Source organism: Chiloscyllium punctatum, chromosome 24, assembly GCF_047496795.1.
Source record: "Chiloscyllium punctatum isolate Juve2018m chromosome 24, sChiPun1.3, whole genome shotgun sequence".
Lineage (NCBI taxonomy): Eukaryota > Metazoa > Chordata > Chondrichthyes > Orectolobiformes > Hemiscylliidae > Chiloscyllium > Chiloscyllium punctatum.
Window position 1 is genome coordinate 56230798 of NC_092762.1, and position 13000 is coordinate 56243797.

The 13000-nt window shown below is 39.6% G+C and overlaps 1 non-coding gene across 1 annotated transcript; it reads left to right on the forward strand.

The window, feature by feature from the left end:
• The first annotated feature begins 11176 nt into the window (after positions 1-11176).
• LOC140494874 (U6 spliceosomal RNA) lies at positions 11177-11283 on the forward strand. The gene has a single exon (XR_011964049.1). It is a non-coding gene; the product is annotated as a U6 spliceosomal RNA (small nuclear RNA).
• The last annotated feature ends 1717 nt before the right edge of the window (positions 11284-13000 follow it).

Consider the following 13000-nt stretch of genomic DNA (forward strand, 5'->3'; position numbering starts at 1 on the left):
GAATTACCTCACATTTATCTGCATTGACCTCCATTTGCCACCTCTCAGCCCAATTCTGTAGTTTATCCAAGTCCCCCAGCAACCTGCAACATTTTTCCACACTGTCTGCTACTTCACCGACCTTAGTGTCATCTACAAACTTACTAACCCATCCACCTATGCCTGCATCCAAGTCATTTATAAAAATGGTAAACAGCAGTGGTCCCAAAACAGATCCTTGTGGCACACCTCTAGTTACCGAACTCCTGGTTGAATATTTTCCATCAACCCCCACTCTCTGCCTTCTTACAGAAAGTCAGTTTCTAATCAGTAATTTTGAGGTGATTCAAAAAACTGCTGCTTGTGTTCTTACTCCTAATAGGTCCATCTGTGTTTCTAGACTTGTTTATAAATTTACAGATGCTGGAAATCTTCTGCATTCATTTATTTCTTCTGATCTGAAATGTTCCACCACAGCTAGTTGTGGAAAGGAGACTTTCGATCTAATGAAACTCTAGACTCAAATAGGCCATTGCAGCACAATAGGAGACTAGGTGCAAGTCAGTACAGATGTTGGAATCTGTACTGAAAACGACAAATGCTAGAGATCACAGCAGGCCAGTTGGCATCCGTAAAGAGAGAGAGAGCAAGCTAAGGTTTCAGGTCTAGATTACTCTTCTCGACTCGAAACGTTAGCTTGCTCTCTGTTCATGGATGCTGTCTGACCCACTGTTACATCTAGCATTTGTTGTTTTCAGTGCAGAAGGAGACTATTTAGGTCATCATGTTTTCATTGGTCAATAAAGATCTGACTGAACTAATCCCATTTTCCAGGTTTTGGGTCATATCCCCAGAGGCTTTAGCAATGTAAGCAGGCAGTTGACATCTGAGCAATTAGGCAATAAATTTGGTGACACCCTCATCATGTGAACGAATGAAAAGAAACCATCAGCTGTGCAATAGGAGTAGGAGTTTGAGAATCTTAAGAATGAATTAATACTGGTGGTCATAGGAGAACACCACAGCACAATGAAGCTTACTTCCTTTATGAATGACGTATTTCTCTTTCTTGACATATTTTCGAATCAACGTGTTCAGATATGCAGTGACCCACCTCAATCTCACAATCTCAATCTTTTCCTCAGTGAGAGCGAGGAACTGAATGCTGGTCAACCATCCAATTGACTGAGATAGAAGGGGATGGGAGAATTGTCAATGGGTGATGTAGGAGCAGGAAAGGTGGTGAGGTATCCTCAGTAGGATACTTCCACAACTCCCTGTGGTGGAACATTTTAGAGCAGAAGATACCTGGCTGAGCAACTGTCAGTAGGAAGCTGACTTATACTATGGCTTAGTAGTTTGGGGGGATGAGATGTGTTTGAAAGCCATTGAATGGAGATATTAGTAGTAAGAGTTATACCCATTCTCCTTGGTGATTTCGCTGTTCAGTAGCGGAGCTACAGTGAGTGCGATGAAGCAGAGAAAGACTTAACCTTGAAGAGTGCAGGAGATTACTAGCCTTTTTTCTGTATTTTCCTGTGCTTAGTTTTGGAAACAGAACTGAAACAGGCTGTTATCTGGATTCAAGATGGCTCAGCCTGGTGATGTGGCCTGCAGGAGAGATGATGGACCTCCAGCCGATCATCCTATCCAACAGCACCTCCAGAAACCTGTCCAAAAAGCAGGAGTCCAAGTTTTCCTTTGTCAGCCATATCCTCAGTGACAATGCTGAAGCATCAGAGTGTGATGGGTAGTTCCTGATTTACAGTGTTTGAATGGCTGTGGAGCTGGGTTTAAATATAGAACCAACAGCACAAGCATCACAAATTCCTGGCAGTAGTGAACACTCCCAACTTCCCTCTGCACAACTGCATGACTCAATGTTGAAGAAACCTAGTTGCATAGTTAATTTATTAATAATGGATGGTTGTCTGAGAAAAGTTAACATTATAGTGGAACACTTGCCAAGAAAAGGGTACTTTGCCAAGTAATTGGAAATTGAGTGGAGGGTACTGATGGATTCACCCAATTCAAAATAAAACTCTCATTGATTACAAATTCATGCATTACATTTAAGTTCCTTCAACCATTTATTTCCTGATAAGAAAGTTTTAATCTTTATAACCCCACTCCAAAAGGTTTGTGAACACTTGGTGGTATCAATCAAATTATGGAGTGATGGGTACCCCTCTGTGATAATGATAGATTTTGAAATCAGCCATGAGGCATAAATCCTTTAATTCAAGCAGTCAGTTTTATGTCAACAGGGTGAAATAGCAAACACAGGTTTTTTTTCTCAAAAACGTAAAGGCCAGGGCATTTAATTGCTTTGACAATTTGACAATTCATTTGACACTTACTGCGATAGCTCCCTTGACAGATTGACAGTTCCAATTACATCATAATTCCAATGGGTTTATTCACATTTTGGGCATATTCATGTTGGTTTTAACATGCCTAAACAGCACCTTATTCCTCCCAAAGATTTAACAGAATCTATCCAAAAGAATACCAAGCCCTCTAATAGTGTACCCTCTCATTTTAAATCTGCCAACTATTAAGTGCACAAGTCATGTTTTGAGCATTCCCTTGGTGAAAATTGGATCTGTCTGAATGAAGCTGTAGTTTAAACACATGTGGATTCCTCTGTCAACTGTGAATTGCAAAGTGAAGCCTCCCCCATTTCACCATCACCCTGAACTCCCAGCAGAAATGGCAGGTTTTGGTTTGATGGTGACATGAGCAGATTTAGACCACTGTGCCATTTTGACTTAGCTGGAGCCTCTTTGTGGCAAAAATTCAAGGGATAGTTTAGTGTTTCATTATGCAATTCTGTCAATTGGCATGGTTTGGTTCATTCAATAAATCTATCAATGCCTCTTTGCAACCTCCTGTTCCAATCTGCATTATTTAATGGACCAACTCATTTAACACTGTCACTGACTCAATGAGGAAGAAGGTTAGGAGCAATTTGTTCACATAGGGAATGGTTTTGAGTAGTTTGTCACAGGGAATAGTTAAGGCAAGGATTACTGAGACTTTGAAGGGAAGAGAAATGACCATTAGAAGCTAAGCAGCAGACAGGGCAGTGGCACAGGCTTTGGATTGTTCGCTGTTACAGCTAAACAAAAATGGGCTGAATGGCTTTCTTCTGTGAGGTCAACTGTGATGGCTCTCTATTTTCAAACAGCTTTCCTTTTGTCCTTCTTATTAGCCAATAGGAAAAGTTTAATACCATTTCTGGTCATTCTCACAGAGAGATGTTCAGACATACATTTACTGTACCCGTTTTTATACAGAGATATGGTTAAATGTGGGCCCTATCAGAAATTTTCTGAAAGATTAGTCTTTTCCTCAGAATGCAACTTGGTGAATCTTAAATTACATTCAAACCCTGAACCTCTGGGATTCTGGTCCATTGGTCTTGGCTTAGAAGTTCCATCATAAGTTTCGAAAAGTTGGCATTTGTACAGCTTTAATTCTCTGTACCTGCTTGATCCACTGACAGATCTTTGAAGTGTGCCAAAAGACATTGCAATTGGTTAACTTAAAGATTTGGGGATGTTTTTACTAATGTAAAAACGGTTGAGGATGATAGTGGGTATAAAGTAGTCTAAAAATGTTTGCAAAATGAAGAGAGGTCATTGAGGAAGATCTGTCCATGCTGCCTCCTGAATAATGACAAGATGAAACTCAGTTGTGCTCAGTTTTCCAACATTTGTGATTTCCTAACAATATACTTTAGCTCAAACCTAATTGCAAGTCTTCAGGCTAAGTAGCCATTTAAAGGACATCCTGTCCAACCTGGGTTGGCTAGTCAATCTTTCGTGACTATTTAAATAATATAGAAAATATACAGCGTTTCATAGGAATCCGTGTTAATATGTATATGACGAACTGACAGGGTAATGTTTTGGAAACTTCACTCTGCAACTCAGTGATATTTGTTTTGGCGTCATAGAAACTTGTTAACAAACAAAGCAAATAGGTGGATAAGGTGTCATAGACAGAGGTATATATTCCCATATCCAAATACGTGGCCTAGTAAATAAAGTGTCAGAGTCGAGAGTGTAGTGCTGGAAAAGCACAGGCAGCATCCAAGGAGCAGGGCAATCGATGTTTCAAGCATAAACCCTTCATCAGCAATAAGGCTTGTGGGTCGGGGCTGAGAGATAAATGGGAGGGGGAGTTGGGGTTCGGGATCAGGTAGCTGGGAAAGCGATAGGTGGATGAAGGTGAGGGAGAAGGTGAGAGATCAGAGGGGGCAGAGATGGACGGGTCCGGAGGGTGGTGCCAAATTGGACGCATGGGACTGGGATAATGTGGGGGGGTGAGGGGAAATGAGAAAATAGTTGAAATCCACACTTACCCCGTGTGATTCCAGGGTCCCAAGGAGGGTTCCTCCTCCAGGCGCGGCCCAGGACCTGTATGTCCTTGACGGAATGGGAGGGGGAGTTGAAGTGTTCAGACACGGGGAGGTGGGGTTGATGGGTGTGGGTGTTCCAGAGCTGTTCTCTGAAATGATCCCAAAGAAGGCATCCTGTTTCCCCAATGTAGAGGAGCCCACACCAGGTGCAGCAGAGAAAAACTCCGGGACCACCCGCACCCACTAACCCCACCATCCCGTGGCTGAACACTTCAAATCCCCCTCCCATTTCGGCTTATGCCCAAAACATGGATCGTCCTGCTCCTCGGATGCTGCCTGACCTGCTGTGCTTTCCCAGCAAAACACTCTCAACTATATTCCCCTATATGCCTATAATCATTAAACTCATGAGTGTGTTTTCTCGCCCTCCATTGTATGGAGCCCATTTAATTAAATTCAGCAGCATGCTTTTTGTGAGCTTTTAAAAAAGAAACATAATTTATTTCTTTACACTTATCCTAAAAATAACACAATATTAATCACTCAACGTCTTTCTCTCATGAACATACAGACATACACTAAAAGATTAGCTATAGTTAAAGGTACAAACTATGATTATCTTAGTTTCTGGTTTGTAATTTCCAGTCTCCCACATGCAGGCCTGCATTTCTTGAATTAAGTTGGTACTTTAATGATAAAGTATGAGTCTTTTAATGCAATGTATTCTCAGCCTGCTGTGAAGTTTCCTGTAGTCAAATTTCTAAGAGGTTGGTTTTTAGTTAAACTCAGCTGGATCAGATTACATGCTTTGAATGCCTGAGGTCACCCAGCTTGTTTCTAAGTGTGACTTACAGGTATATTAGTCCAGGAACTAATATACAAATCTGCTTCTAGGTTGTTTTTAAGCAGACCAAGAAAATATACTGTTCCATTCTGTGATCTTTACAATTTCAATGTTCTTTTCCAACTAAGAGGTGGTGTTTATGATGATAAATAATGATAGTTGCGTTTTAATATATTTCAGATTCACCTTGTGTTAATTGAATGGGGAGGTCCATCATAATAAAATGGAAAATTGATAGGGTTCATTCAATTGTGTCTGCTACTATTTGAGTTTCAACATTGTCTTTTACCCAGCATGTCGCAAAGAGGTTGGTCATCTGAATATTCTAGAATCTTTTTGGGTTGGTCCATCCCGAAATAAAGAGATGTGTGACTTTCCCAAAAGGCTGTGAATGTTCACATCCAATCAAGGCACTGTATGTAGCTCAACTGCAAAATGTCATACGATTTGCAAAAGATAGTTTGAAAAAAGTGTATTAAACTTCTAAAAGTTTTGAAAATATTACATCCTTAGTCTTGACTTGGACAGGTTTTCCAAGGCACATGTGTCCTGCTCACATCCTTGAGACAGGGATGTGAGGAGTTGGAGAACACAGCCGAGTAGAAATGAAGAGGAAGAAATGAGGACTGCAGATGCTGGAGATCAGTCGGAAGTGAAGATGCATGTTTAGAGTTGGAACATTCAAGGACAGGAGAAATGGAATGGGGGTATTCAGAGAATGGAAGATGGAATTAAAATAAATGAAGTGATTCATTTGAAAAGCAGAGAAGGAATAATTTGGTCAACTAGCCTTGCTTAAGGCATGAGCTAACTACATTGATAGAATGGGTAATTGTGGACATTTGATTTTTTGACAGAAGTCCAAGAAATGCAACTGAAAAGAAAGAAGACAAAACAATTCAGGATTGAATGAATACTGGGTTACACAACTGACAAGTTCAGTCTGCTTAATGATTCCTCTTGTCAAGTTTTTAGACTAAAATAACTTGATATGGTCCCGAAAGATTTTGGAATCTGTAACATAATACTGTCAAAGCCTTAATAAGGATGAGGAGTGTTTTTCTTGCTAATACTGTATTCTATTTGAAGTAAGGCACCAGATCTGTTGCACTGGGATGGGATTATGAGCTTGCAAACACAATTCTGTTTTTCAACAATATACTTTCTCCTGAGTTCATTGACACTTTACAAGAATAACGCGCTATGTGGCTGTTCTTCCTATCTGAGGTTAAACAATGGGCTTTTACAGGTTTTCTTTGCCCACTGGAAACTAACAGCTGAACCCAATCCTGTTCACACTCAACATCTGTCAATGGACACATCAAAGGAAAATGACTCAATCATAACTCGGAGCAAGAATGCTGGACAATTTATCTCCTCCCTGACTGAGTTGTTCTCAGGCCAATTATAACATCCTTCTACTTCCTGACTGCTACTTAATTACTCAGACAAGTTCAAGGTTTGAACTTTGGACTTGACAGTTTGTACAACTTATTTTCTTGTGCAAAAATCACAAGAGTGACCTAGAATGTTTCTCCTAACCAACAACTTCAATTCTAACTTTGGACCATCCTTTCTCCTCGTTGCTGCCTCGCAGATTAAGAACATAAGAAATAGAAACAGCAGTAACCATGCCTTTTTTAATTTATTCATTTTGTGGTATGTGGACATCGCTGGCTTGAGCAGCATTTATTGCCCATCCCTAGTTGCCCTTGAAAAGGTGGTGGTGAGCTGCTGTCTGAACCACAATGCCATTAGGGAGACAATTCTAGGATTTTGACACAGTGACTGAGGCGATATATTTCCAAGTCAGAATGGTGAGTGGCTTGGAGGGAAACTTGAACATGGTGGTGTTCTCATGTATCTGCTCCCCTTGTCCTTCTAGATGGAAGTGGTTGTGGATTTGGAAGGTGCTGTCTGTGGATCTTTGGTGAACTTCTGCAGTGTATCTTTTAGATAATACACATTGCTGCTACTGAGCGTCGCTGGCAGAGGGAATGGATGTTTATGGATGTGATGCCAGTCAAGCGGGCTGCTTTGTCCTGGATGGTGTCAAGCTTCTTGAGTGCTGCACCCATCCAGGCAACTGGGGAGTATTCCATCACACACCTGAGTTAGGAGTGGCCAAAGCCTTCTCAAACGTGAATGATTATTCAGTAAGATCATGGCTGATTTGCTCCTGGTCTCAATTTCACTTCTTTAGCTGCTCTTTGTAACCCTTGACTCCCCCATTAATAATCTGTCTCTCTTAGTCTTGAATATATTCAATGACACAGCCTCAGTGGTAAAGCGAATTTGAAAGATTCTTAAGGGTGAATAAATTCTGAGAAGAAATTTCTCCCCATCTATTGGAAAGTGTACAGGAACAGGCATGAAATGAGAATATATCTTTTTCAGTTGGATACAGTATTCTGATGGTAATAATACTCAAGGCATTCACATTTTCGTAAATGCCAAACCCACACTGAAAGAGAACTCCCAGCTAGTACAAGAAGCTATATCATTTGTCAGCCTAATCAAAATCTACTCCTAACGTTCTTGATTTTGAATGTCATTTGAGATTGGAACCCTGACTGGATAGTACCTTCAGGGGGCGGAAGGAGAAAACTGGAGAGAACAATATTGCTGGTGTAATAAGGGCTCCTGCCTCTTTGTTTGCATTGTAAAGACCACACAGGATTTAAAAAGGAAGAAACTCTTGAACAAAGCAGAGAAAAGGAGCAGCTGACCTTCCCCATATGTATCCTGTCCTGCAGATTAACAGCTGCTGTACACAAACAGATGTTTCAACATTATGACAAGGTCCCCTATTGTCTATGCTCAGTGGGAGAGTTTATGCATGGCCAGAGCAGCTGCTGCTAATACTCAGAAGTCTGTTCTTGACTCCCAACTATAAGTTCTTTTTTTGATATTGAGTGAATGTGTGGTCACAATATTCAGCTGACCATAAGAGATAGCCAGCAACAGAGTGTTTTTGGTTTTCAAACCAGAATGGAGTAATTAATGTAGATTTCTGTAGATTAGTGTTTCAATCCCTTCTCCCAAGTATCCACACCATAAAGACCCTGACTAAACACCGAGATTTCCGATTGCCACTGACCTATGCCCCTATTGTCTTTAAGGTGAAGTTAAGCAGTACATACTACATCACATTTAAGGGACGTAATGGACAAATCAATCTGTCCTCATGTAACCTCTTTCCCATTCCCATTCCGGAAGATTTTGAACAATTTGTGAGCACCCAGTGATCAGATGGCACATGCACAGCGATGGGTTTTGAAAGAACCCTTGTTAAGATGGACATAGGGATTTAGAATGTGTAAAATAGGCATAGGAGGGGTGAAAATAATTGAACAACAGAAATTTAAGTTGTACAACAAGAAACAAGGGCAGTCGTAATGTCATTAATAAAGTGCACACATATATTATACCACACGACATGATAATCGCATGACCAACATTTAGCAAGTGCATGCCATCATTGCAACATTCTATGTATAAATGCGAGTTATTATCAATGGAACCAAGTATAACTTCTGATTATATTTTTCAAAAGCATCTTCATAAGATTGAATCCGGAAATTGCATTGACTTGCAAAGTCCAAGACTTTCTTCAAAATATTATTTATTCTTGACATACAGTAATGCAGTCACAATTAAATTCTGTTTTGAATTTAACAGCGATTTAATATTTTGAGATTATTTATAAAGGGCATCTATTTAAACAAAAGACTGAAAGGTTACCATAGGTGATTTGTATATAAATAATAAAAAATGCAATATTACTACAGGAAAGCAATTTATTTGAAAGTAGCGATTACCAGGTAGTATTCTCACAAAGGGGTTTAGAAGATATTGCTCTCGTGTTTTATAATTGTCATCTGAGACCTGGAACAAGTTTGGAGCTTGAGATTTGCTCCCAGCTATTCATTATTTTGTTCGACATTTTAGGATTTAGAGAGAACTGTTTTCTTTAACTTCTTAGATACTGTGAAGAATGTGGCAAAGGTGCTCACTGTATTTATGTAATCTGCTCTACAAAGACTGCAATGTAACTGCTCCTCAGTTATGAAGGGAGAATGTACAAATGAATTCTAGCATGCTACAGCTGATGCATTTAACCTATTCTTCACGTCATTATCAGCAGCATTGATGCTTCATGGTGAATAGTTGCGCAGAATGTTAACTCACCCGAGTGATTATTCATCTTTAGTAAACCAGGCCAGTAGATGCCAAAAGGCTATTTAATTCTGTAGGGTCCTCCAGTCAAATCTTATTTTCCCCTCCTCAAACAACCAAAATCATCAGGCAACATTTGGAAAATGAAACCTTGGATGGTTTTTGTTCCTCTCCATAGCCTGGAGTCATTTCACAAATTGTATTGTTACTACTGCAATGGCAGCTAATGCAGGAGAGACAGGCATCCTTCTGTCTGTAGGGTATAAAAATATAATTAGGATTTTTACTCACTGAACCAGAAGAGAACCCCAACCATTTAACCTCTCTGAAGTTCCTTCACCTTTGAAAACTCATTTGTATTCAGTTATTTTGTGAATTGCAATCAAAGTTTGAGACAGCTGGCTTTTAGCTTTTTCTAACAGCTTGCATTAATTTTCAATTGTAGCAGTGACAGTGTCTATCCATTCACAGAACTGAGATCGAGAAGCTGATAATTTAACCTTTAACATAAAGACTTCCAAATAGTTCATTTGAAAATTTTTATTAAAGCAACTTTTTAACAGGAACAAATAAAGCACTCAGAATTATTATCACTCAGAACTGCACAAAAACTGAACCCTAAGTCTATATCCTGAAGAATTGAGTTTTGGACAGCAAACCACAGACATGCAGGGCAATGAGAAAGAGTAAGGAAATGGGATTAATGGCTAGCTTATTTAAAGAACTGTCACAGGTACAATTAGAGCTCCTTAAGATTTAAGACTACAAAAATGTGAGATATAAAAGCAGACTGAATCACTGTTGTATCAACAATCAAACACTAGCGAAGGATTGATTAACTCTATGATCAGCTTGTTTAAAGCACAGTAGAACACATTACTAGCTATGGGGCAGATGCTACAACCAACCAAGTAATTTCAGTGAGTGCAGCCTAAACACACAAAGCATGCAGACTGTCAGGCGGAGTAGCAATATTGTACATACAAAAAACTTAGACTTAAAGATAAATTTCTTTACAAATTAGGTACAAATTTGATACCCAACTCATTTCCAAAATGAAAGTTTAACGACTTCAAATAACAAATGAGCCTATGAGTTTCTATACTGTATAGATAATTTGCTGATATATCCAGATCTCATCGTGGTGACTTTGTCTTAAGGTGTCATTGATTTGCAGAGTGTTTCATGTTGCCTATTGTTCCTGTTTGTATTGTCAGGTTTTTCCATCATGGACTGCGGTGGTAAAAACAATGACTGCAGATGCTGGAAACCAGATTCTGGATTAGAGTGATGCTGGAAAAGCGCAGCAGTTCAGGCAGCAACCGCTTCAAATTTGTTACTTGAAGTCGTTAAACTTTCATTTTGGAAATGAGTTGGGTATCAAATTTGTACCTAATTTTTAAAGGAGTTTATCTTTAATAAGTCTAAGTTTTGTGTACAGACAATATTGCTACTCCACCTGACAGTCTGCAGCTGTTGCTCTAGAATTTGCTAATCCTGACGCATTACAGCCAGGTTTTCTTCCAGATTAGCCACTGGCTGATTTTATTTTTCGAGTGATCCAAATCTTGGTATTTATTGCTTTGTTCCTGAAGAGCTTCCAGCTCTGTTTGAATGTTCTAAATTTACACTCAAGATTGTTCTAGTTCAACAAATGATTAGCCTTCTGTTGATCTAATATATTTTCTCTTTCACAACTTTCTCCAATAACTGTCCAGCCTATTCAACTTGCTGTTTCTCTTTTTTTTATTTGAAGAATGGATCTCTTTCACTTGCTGCCTCACTTAATGTTTAGTTTCATCTACACGGTGCTCACTTCGGCAGCACATATACTAAAATTGGAACGATACAGAGAAGATTAGCATGGCCCCTGTGCAAGGATGACACGCAAATTCGTGAAGCGTTCCATATTTTAGGGGCGGCAGGGTGGCACAGTGGTTAGCACTGCTGCCTCACAGTGCCAGAGACCCAGGTTCAACTCCCGCCTCAGGCAACTGTCTGTGTGGAGTTTGCACATTCTCCCCGTGTCTGCGTGGGTTTCCTCCGGGTGCTCTAGTTTCCTCCCACAGTCCAAAAATGTGCAGGTTAGGTGAATTGGCCATGTTAAATTGCCCGTAGTGTTAGGTGAAGGGGTAAATGTAGGGGAATGGGTCTGGGTGGGTTGCTCTTCGGAGGGTGGGTGTGGACTTGTTGGGCCGAAGGGCCTGTTTCTACACCGTAAGTAATCTAATCTAAACCATGCCTGAGTTCTTTCAGTAGAGCATCATTTTTGGCATTTCTTTCAGAAAGGCTTGTCTCATGACTTATTTACAGTGTGCAAAGTGCATTTCCATCTATTTTTACAGGTTCGTCACTTTGTCTAGTATTGTTCTGAACTCAAGCCAATGTTTCTGTAACTGTTCCTGCTGAGCCTGAACTGTTTTGTCTGCAAGTTGTTCCAGAATTCTTTCTCTTGCAGCTCTCCATTAATTTGTCTGAGTTTTATGGCAGTATCACCTAATGAAGCCATCATCTCAGAAATGGCATTCCCATGTTTGGATTTATCTTAAGCTAGCCGTTCAACTTTCTCATCCTGAATTTTACTCATTATTTTTATTCACAGCACAGAATTGTGATTGTAGCTCCACTAATCCAGAAGAAAATAAAGTGTTCTGTTCTTTCATATTCAGTTCTGCAAGTGTTTCTTGAACAGTCTGCTTCAGTTTCTGTTGTGTCTCTAATGTTGGACTGGATCGTGACTAGTATGAGATCATGAAACACCGTTATACCTGCAATTGCTGGTTCAGTGTGCAAAGTACGGTTTCTGTAACGTCCCAATCAAGTGATTGTATTTGTGTCCCAAAACTACTAATTCTGTACATGGAATTGGTAAACTATTATATGCTGGAAGTTTTACATTAATAGATTTTATCATGGCTTCCATTATTTGTGATTATACATATTTTAAAATATGCAGAGACAGTATATAGCCGCTTGCCCCTGTGTCAATCTTAGCCAATAACAGTCATCTGTTTTATGAGGACAAATAATTTGAAATGATGCAAACACTCCAGATATGTGGCATTGATAGTTTCCATGGAATGGACAGTGCGAGACATGTTTTGTCTTACATTACAACGCTCAGTGCAGTGTTCTAGTTACAGTGCGACTGTCAATGGCCTTTTCTCCTACATGCCTTATACAACTGGATGAAAACTGGGCATTTCCACGATGTATGCAGAACATCATATCTTCCTCATTTCATTTTTGGATGTTTGAGTGATTGTATCAACCATGAAGTTTGTACTTAAAACCTGTAAGTATCATAGACTTTAAAGGACACTTTGTAAATGCATACATTCTTCAATAGTTCTTTGACACTGTAAGTCACTGGTTTGTTCAGCAAATCATTCTGGAAAGATTTCCTGGGTATGGACATGATCAGCCACTTGACCATTCTAATTGCTAGTTTCCCATCAGAAAAATCACAGAATTAATTTTTCTCTGCACCTGCACATAAAGAAGTCTACAGATTCTGTAGGCTTCTGACTAAAAAGGTCTAGTTGAAAAATATAAAAGTTTAACCTGACTCTGAATTGTTCTTTTAATGTGACATTGAAAATTCAGCTTTCTTATAAGCACACATATCCCTA